Raw genomic sequence first — 9216 nt, forward strand, 5'->3', positions numbered from 1 at the left:
AAGAGAATAAATGCCAATAAACTCCCTAAGTGACAGTTGTGGGACCAGAATTTCAATAAAACCTCACATGATACAAGGCTTTACCCTCAGAAAATGGATGCAATATGCACGATGTACGTGCAGAGACACCTCGGTTGCCAGCTGGGACAGAAGCAGAAGCAACAAAGCAAGGAAAAGCAGTACTACAGCTCTGGGCACCAGACTCATCCCCCTTTCTACACTGGGCTCCATTGTGTAAACTAGTTCAGTGTATGGACATGAATATTTCTGTTTGAGGCAATTTATGACTGAGGGATTCCTTCTGTGATTTACAGGGAAATAGCACATGCAAGGTTTTCAAACCACAGTCTTGCCAAACAACTGGCCATAAACATCACTGATAGACCTCTAGCCATCCCCACTGCATCAGGAAAATCTTCCCTTACTACCTCTGGCAGGCTTAGAAGTGTCTTAGTTTCATCTCTAATTCTGAGGTCCTTTCAGATATGGCTAACAAAGCTGTCAAGTTTTTACTTCTTTGTCCTGCATATCCTTCCTTTGGGAAACTGAAGCTTCCTGTCCAAAAGTCTATTTTGGTAAAGTCTGACAGTCTCCACTGCAAACTGTCCCAGGACAACAAAAACGGAGTGGTGAGGCCACCTGGCAATGAACATCCACCACCATAAATCATCACAACTCTCAAAGTATCAACCCAGGCATCTCAGAACAAAGAATGCACTGAATTTTTCTTTTCTTTTGAGTATCAAAGTTTAAGTTGAATAATCACTTCTGACAGAACACATCAGCCAGATTTGCACAGGCAAGAATACTGCTATAGGTTACTGGAAAGCAGACAGAAAGGAGCAAGCACCTTGGTTTTATGGTAGAATACTTGCCAATTAAATGCCGTTCCCATTACTCAATAACAAAACTTCTAAGCTGGACTATAAAGACCATTTAGACTTTAATAACCACTTCTAAAGCAACTGTAAAAACATTTTTAGAAGTCAGACTATAAATCTGCTAAGCAATAGTTCAATATTGATTTCACAAACACATCCATAATAATGACTTTACAAAATTAGAATAGGAAGATATTAGAGAAAGTGCAGTATGTTGCAACTTCAAGATCTGCTCAAAGAATGTATTTTTTTTTTTTTTTAAACATGATGCATTAAAGTTTATCAGAACAGAACTATGCATGGTCCCATGGAAATCAGATACCCAGATGTTGCTCCCTGGCACTCTGCATTTAGCCCCTGGGTTAACCATAACTTCTGTGAAGTGCATAGTGTTGACAAACTGATAGGAAGCTATCATGGTGATGAGCAAATGAATATAAAGGGATGCATATAGAAAGAGCCATCCCATAAAAATCAGACTTTGTACCTTGACTAAACAGAGTTTCACATAATTATTATACCAAAATTGAAGCGTCTCATAAACTAGATGTTGATTTCTCCACATGTGCAGCAAAATTATTTAAATAGAAGAAAATCCATCCAGTCCTTTGTCAAAGATAAGTGGAAAACTTTCCTTGGCAAATGAGGGAAGCCAAGTAACCTGTTTCCAAGTTTCCATTCAAACCCAGTAGTTTAAATTTCTCATTATTTAAAAAAGACAAGCTCAAAGCTATCTTTTATGTGAACAGATGCTGTGCTGTCTTCTTGAAGCTGCAGGGTTAGAGGCAGATTTTTCATGCAGCTGCAGAATGAAGTCAACAAGCCCACTCTGTTCCAGGGTTGCTATTCAGAACCTTTTGGGCAGCAATGAAAGAAGATCACATCAATTTCATGCTGGTTTTGCTGCTCTACAAAGATACAAGCAGCACACAGAGACGCGAATCATGCCTAGATTGCAGGAGAAAAAAAAACATGTCAAACTCCTCAGGAAAACAAGGTACAGGAAATTTAATTAAGTATAACTTTTACAAACACCTTTTAATTCGGGGTACTTTTGGCGGCATGGCACTGTTTCTGTAGCAGCCTGTACTCTGGCTCTGTTACAGACATTGAGCTCCATGTGCAATTAAGAACCATGAGTAGGGCCCCTGGATCCTGCCTAGAACAGATTTGACAGACATTGGCCTCTGTCCCCATCAGCAGCATTTCCCTTGTGGCCCATGAAGGTTCTCAGCATTGTGCTCTGCATCTGCCATTACTCCTGAACTACAATCCAATGCACTTGCTTCACAATATTAATTTAATTGTAATAATGAGAAATTCCAGCTGCAGGTACAGAAAAACCTTTGCAGGCAGGGAAATAAGGTGCCTAGAGAGACAGAGTAGTTCCCATTCTTGAAAGCTTCCAAACCTACTTAGATAAAGCCCTGAACAATCTGGTCTGACCTTAGAGCCTACCCTGCTTTGAGCAGGAGGCTAGATGAGAGATCTCCTGAGGTCCCTTCTCAGCAGGACTATTTTATAATTCTATGATAAACTCCATGTGCTAGTATGTGCCAAGTGATTAATACACTTTTTCAAAATGGCATATATATACAGACACACTAATACCTATACATTGTAATACTTTAACTTCATTCTCTAATTTTAAGATCCTAAACTAAAGCCCCCAGAATACTTTATTCTGTGTAGCACCAATGCTGTACATTACAATGGCTGCAGTGCATGGCTAAAAAATACAAGTTTCAGCATTTACTTGGTTGTTCAGATCAATAGAATAAGTGTGCATGGCTAGACATTGTTTTTGCAGAATTCCAAGGGAGAGGATATAGGGAATTGGTAGCAATTTGGAGGTGCATAGATTGCCTTTTTTTTGCCACTAGTTAATAGCATGTCCCAGCATTTAGGGGTTAAGAGTCTTGGAAGCAAAGCTTTGTAAAAAACAGTTCACTGAATAGATATCAATGACCATAATCAGAGTTAACTATGCTGAGACATGAACATAAAACCGAACATAAAGTTAGGTAAAAGTAGAGGCACAACAGAAGTAGAAAGGAAGGGATTGCAATGGAGTCTGTCAAAACACAGTTACTGAGCTTTGCCATATCCTTCTCTTTAAGGACATTCAGCAACCTCAACCATGTACATTCATATTATATTAAACTTGTGTCCTGTTTATTTCTACTGATTTCCCATCTTTCATGCTGAACTCCAGGAATCTAATCTGTATTTTTTTCCCCAGCACAAGGAAGTTAGTGTTAAGCATGCCTGCTAGCAGCATTGATTTATCCAAAGTGCCCTTAGATTGGTAACTTGGATATTAAAAGAACAGAACTTCAAAATTCATCTGGATGAAGTGCTGAAGGGTAAGCTCTGATCTGCTCCAGGCTGTACTTGTGTGTTTCCTTGATGACAGGTGAAGTTTGGTCTGTATCCAGGAAAGTCTTTCCCCTCAACCAAGTAGCAGGTCTACTACCTGAAATGGGGGCCATACCTGTTCTGCAGGTGTTTGTTGCCTGAGCCTGCACACTCTACCTCTTCATCAGGTAGAAGACTGGAAAACGCAGAACTCTTAATGTCCCTCCTGCTGATACCCAGTGTGGGCAGATGGGAGTAAACTGGGGTGGCTCCAGCAAACCTGGTCTCAATATCCCTCTGGAGGAGACACTTGAGAAGGTGCAAGTACAGATCTCCTTCCTCTCCACTCATGTTTCATTGCACTTAGACATGTTACAAACAACATTTACCATTCTACTTGCTGGCAAGTTATGACTCGGGAGACTTCAGCACATTCCTTCCTAGAGAAAAGGGATTACTGTAAGATCTTTTTACTGACAAGATAAGCAGCCAGTCTCCCAGGAAACAGATTTATTCCACAAGATGTTGAAGAGGACAGCTTTGTATTTCTATCACCAGCTACTCACTTATTCAAATACTTGGTTACATGTTTATGCTGACAATGAATGTGCCCTGCTGATCTGGACCCCAACTCATCTTTCTCATTAGACCCTGACACAACTCAGCATGACAGATTTGTCTCACAATGGCTGTGGCTGCTAGTGGCCCTTCCTGCACAAGTCCTGTGGGATTGGTGAGGCCACTTTCTACACCTGCCTTGCTGTCATCCTCAGCTTCTGGCTCACAGCCTATTATTACTGCTCCCTGACAGCAATCTCTCTTTTGAAAAAAACCAGGCAGCTTAAATTTAGCCTAAAATAAAACCAAACACCTATCTGGAAATAAATAAGGTCAACTGGAAAAGTCCTTGATGAAAGCAGTTCTCTCTTCCAGGTCCTTCTCCAAGCTCCATCAAGAAAGCATACAAATACAAGGTATCTTAGGTACAGAACTGTTGTAGTTTAGGGCATAGCGGAGCGGAAGATACCGGGATGTAACGGGAAGCTACTAGACCCCCCCTCTGTCAGGATAGCTAGGCCTCTTGTAATTAGCCAATAGCACCTAGGTGTGACGTATGTAGATGGGAGTAACACAGTGAACCTAAGCTATAAAATGTTAAGTTTCCTCGAAATAAATCGCCATTTTCGCCATCCATCACATTGATGCAGTGGGAGATGGACCACACGGCTGGGATAGCCGTCTGTGCTGTAGCTGATCGGGGTGCTTATCTTGCTTCAAACCCAACACAGAACACTTCACAAAACTTAAGATCAAGCTTCTCTGCAGCTTTCTTCACAAGTCTCCTGGCTGGAAACCTGCTGCATTCCCCTAGCACCTTATACAATGAGTCAGATTCAGTAATCAGTAGGAAACAGAATTAGCAGTGAAGGCAAAGTTATTCATGCAGTGTAATTTACAAGGCATCTGTCTGTGCATGAATTAGTATTTTCCTTAATTATCTGTAATAGGAAATCCCAAGATTCTCAGCTGGCTCTGTCAGTCAATATTAACCACAGACTTGGAAAATGATACAAAAATAGGAAGGAAATTGAATCCTGCAGAGGCTGCAGTAGCACTTTAGAAGGAATGCAAATAGAACTTCCCTGGGAACAGTTTCACTATTGGCATGGCTGGTCCCACTCCACTGTAGTTTGCCAACACATCACACAACACAATACAATGTGACATTTAGTTAACTTGCAGCTCTCACACAGTGCAAAGAGACTCTCAGATATAGAAACACTGGTGAAAGCAGTAAGTCCACAGCAATGTGATGGTTATCCATCTATGCTCACCTTTCAATGGGCATATGGTTTGCCTTTTCAAAATTCTGACAATTGGACCATAAAGTGATGTAGTCCTGCAAAGAACTGTGTAAAGCATACTCCTGATTTTGCCTGGTTGAGGAAAGTGTGCTGTATCTTAACAGGAGATCTATTGCAGACCTGACTGTCTAACTTGCTACAAAAGATGTAATCTGCATCTAGCAAGCAGGGACTCCAGAGACTTGGTGTGGGGTAGGATTGTCATACAGATGTTAGGTGGTCTCACCTGAGGCTTCAGAGTACTGCTGGCACAAACATTCCTCAGACCGCACAACAAAGTCAATCTGCAGTTGCACAGGTTCAAGAGCACCAGTTATCAAATACAGCAACTAAAGACATGGTCTGCAGACTTCCAGGTCAGCCAAGCATACTTATCTTGACCAGGTAGCAGCTGCAGAAGTCAGGACACAGAGCATCTTGCTGAGTGTCAGTCCTCCTCACAGTCATAGCTGTGACCATCTTGGAGACAGGGAGTGAAAACTGGCAAGCCACACACTTCTCCATTACTCTTACACAAAAAGCAAGCATGCAGTCTTTCCCATTACCATTCTTCATTCAGTCTGCTTCATCTGTTCACTGTGCCTCTGGCATTCCTCACCCATCTCTCATTACCACTTTGTTCTCTTCCTTTCCTAATTCTCCTGTATTTCCCTCCTGGGCTTCTCTGAATCTTTAAGACCAAAACGGATGGCACACAAAGGCACTCATGCTATGTCTCCATCACTGCACTCAGCTTTGATCCAGCTAGATACAACTGTGCTCTTTGGCTAAATCAGCAGAGTTTAAGTTTTTCTAAGACACTGGAGTTCAGTTCCTTTAAAGGGAAGCAAGCACGAATGTGAATGAATAAATAAACTAGAGTAAAGGCTTTGTTAGTCCCCACAGGCAAATCCCCAGCAGCAAAAGACTGGCCCAATGCACAGCATCACACACCCCACACCATCAGACTTCTTTGCTTCATACATGCCAGTAATTTGAATCAAGCTTACATTTTCTCAACAGCCAACAAACGTAGGGATTCATCACCAGATAACTGCAACTTAAACATTACTTTATACTTAATTGAAAAATATATATTTTACAATACATTCCTATGCTAATCCAAAAAGGGGTTTTTCACCTCCAGAAGACTTCCACAAATATTTCATTTCTCTTTGAGGAGTTCACTCAAGTAATTATGTTCCAAAAGAGAGCACAGTTAATCTTCTTGTGGAGACCTGCATTTATAGTCAATTACTTATTAACAGTGCATTGTGTCATACTGTCTTTGAATATCTAAATCCACTTCTTGTTCCCAACCTCTTCTGTTATATAATTTGTGGCTTGGAAAATGTCCATGTAGGTCCTGTCATAAACCCATAACAGCTCCAAATATCAGTGAGAATTATTTCTACTGAGTAGGTTTGAATGGTTCTGCTTGTTGTACAAGTGTACCTAAGAGCTACTCTGTAAACAGGCCTTGATGTGCCAGAGTATTACCCCTTCCACTGTTTGAAAGTGTCTATCTTTATATAAAAGCCTATTTGTATTTAACATTTATTTGATAGCTTGCAATGCGTCAGTAATTAGGGAACATTTAAGATAGACATGAGCCTACAGGCTTTTCTACACACAAAATACTTCTTCAGATTAAAATAGCTATGAAAATAAGAGACTTCCTTTTTAGCTTCAGTTTCCCTAAACACTGGGAAAAAAAAAAGCTCCTAGCCATAGTTAATAGCTAACTTATCATTCCTTCTCAGGTATTTTATTGTTTATCTTTTATATTCCTTGGTAAAATACTTCAACGTGGCAACCTAAAGTTCTACCAGATAAAGAAACACCTCTCCTGTGTATGATCTTTTTCCCTGTGAGAACAGGACTGTTCCTTCTGATACAGTCATAACAAACTATGAGATATTCATTCACACAGAGCGTTGGGGACTGAAAGCATGAGAAGAGAAACCAGGTCCTGCTCTGCCAAGGGCTGTTGGTGTTGCACCAGGGACCACAGAAGCAGAATTGAAAACTTTCTGACAGCAGGTGAAGAGATCATTCACAGACTGTGGCCCAAGGGAAACACCAAGACCTTTAAAGGGTTGAAGAAAGGTAGGGAACAGCATGAAGGCTGAGTGCAAAACAGTATCCTTTGAGATACACTAGCCTGATGTACTGGAAAAAATGGTGATTTAGGTTGAACATTAATTCCTATGTCCATGGCTCCATGATAGATTACACATCATATAAAAAGCGTACAGAGCATTGTTTTTAAAAATCAGTTTAAAAAAAAACAGTGTCTTGTGGGGCCAAAGTGATTTAACAACAAACTGCAGACAACTTGTAAGAAGAAGGCTGTGAAAAATGCAGAAGTAAGGGAGGGAAAAGGAAAGTAATTTTCCTGCCTAAAGGCAGGGTCCTCCTCTATATATTGATGGAAAAAAACCACATACTTTATACACTAGTCCTGCACTGAAAACAGATTCTTACATCTCACTAAGAGGATATAATTTTCCTTCCTTGCCTTTTCTAGAGTATCTGGTAGTCAGACAGGGTTGACCAAATCACTTTAAATATTGTCCCTAACAACACCTATGATGTTCATAATTTGTATCTCTGATTGTTAAAAATTCCCTATGCTATAAACACCTGGTCTGTCTTGCATAATCATGCTGTTGAGGCAGCTTCTGCTGCCATAGTCCCCATCTGACCAGGCTATACCCGCTGCAGCTTCAGAGCCCTCAGCAAATTCACACCTGCAAACACACAACTTACTACTGACTTCCTCTTTAGTAGTAGCCATAAGGCAGAAATAATTTCCTTCTTTCTTTCCAGAATAACACAGCTTTCTGTGCAAGCAAGCACAGGCAAGACTTCTAGCCAAAGCTGTGACTCAGGCAGTCTCTATTTTTGGTATGGACTTTCTGAATAGTTTTACATTACTCTTAATTCATGTCCAATTAATGAGCTTCAGGGATGAGATACTACTTCTTCCTTCCTACCTTCCTTTTTTCCTTTTCTTCTGTGTGGTTTTAGAGAGGAGAAAACCCCTTTCTTGATACTCTTAGAATGGAAATATCTTGCCTCTTGCAGTTTTTTACAGCTTCCCATTAAAAAGAGCTCATTCTACAGTGAGAAATGTGTAACTGGGGAAAAGGGAATGTTATTACTTCCCTTTTCTCAGTAGCCTCCTTTATGAGATGAGCATCTAACATAGCAGGCTTTCTTCATAAAGTGCAGTAGAGTTGACTGATACAACCAGAGTGGTCACATTTGAGGTGCAGTTTGGCCCATGGTGCACCATAATAAACCTTTATCTTCTCACACTTTTAAGATAAGACAAGGTCAAAATGCTCACAGAATAATTCAGTGCCATACAATTCTGTAATTATTATATTACTAGGATTCAACAAAAGGGGCTACATCAAGTAGCAAATAAAGTAGAAATCTTCGCTAAAACAATTGCCCTATAATTACTTTCTGAAGCAGTAAAAGCAGCAAAACCCCTCTGACCACAGAAGAGCTAAGAAGAAAACTACAAGTAATGTAATGGGCATATCTAAAGAAGCCAAAATAAAGCAGTATCATCACTCATACTCAGCCTCCATCACCTTCCTGTACTCACTTTTGCTGTGCTTCATTTTCAGTTCTCTAAACTGGCTCATTGCACAGGAAGGAGGAACCATACCTTTAAGACGCAACATAACAACAGATTACAAAAATGACAAGCTGTAGGGACAGCCTAAAGCACAGAAGGTGAGAAAAAGCAGAGAGATTTCTGCAAGCTGTAAAGCATTACCAGCAGCAATACTAAGAAAAAAAGGCCGTATCACATAAAAATGTAGTTACCAAAACTCCACATGCTCAGACCCGAGTTTACCTAGCGCTCCTGGGCCAATAGGCAGAGTGTGTGGGTGGGAGTGTCAGATTAGGTCAATTAGAGTCATTAAAGCCTTGTCACTCAGGGCTGACACCATTCATCTTAAGGAAGGAAAAAAAAAAGCAACACAATTCTTCAGAGAATTCACAGCTAAGCAAACACTGTATTTGCACAGACCTTGGATATATTTGAGGAATTATACTGTCTCAAACAGATATCACAGGCCCCATTGCTCTTACAAGTTAATTTTCAAGTG

The 9216-nt window shown here is 40.5% G+C and overlaps 1 long non-coding RNA gene across 1 annotated transcript; it reads right to left on the reverse strand.

Annotated features, from left to right (window-relative positions):
• Positions 1–919: 919 nt before the first annotated feature.
• On the reverse strand, positions 920–8841 carry LOC117244647. The gene is made up of 2 exons (XR_004498122.1): positions 8706–8841; positions 920–1829 (listed from the first exon to the last, which is right to left on the reverse strand). It is a non-coding gene; the product is annotated as an uncharacterized LOC117244647 (long non-coding RNA).
• Positions 8842–9216: the final 375 nt, after the last annotated feature.

Source organism: Parus major, chromosome 6 (genome assembly GCF_001522545.3).
Source record: "Parus major isolate Abel chromosome 6, Parus_major1.1, whole genome shotgun sequence".
NCBI lineage: Eukaryota > Metazoa > Chordata > Aves > Passeriformes > Paridae > Parus > Parus major.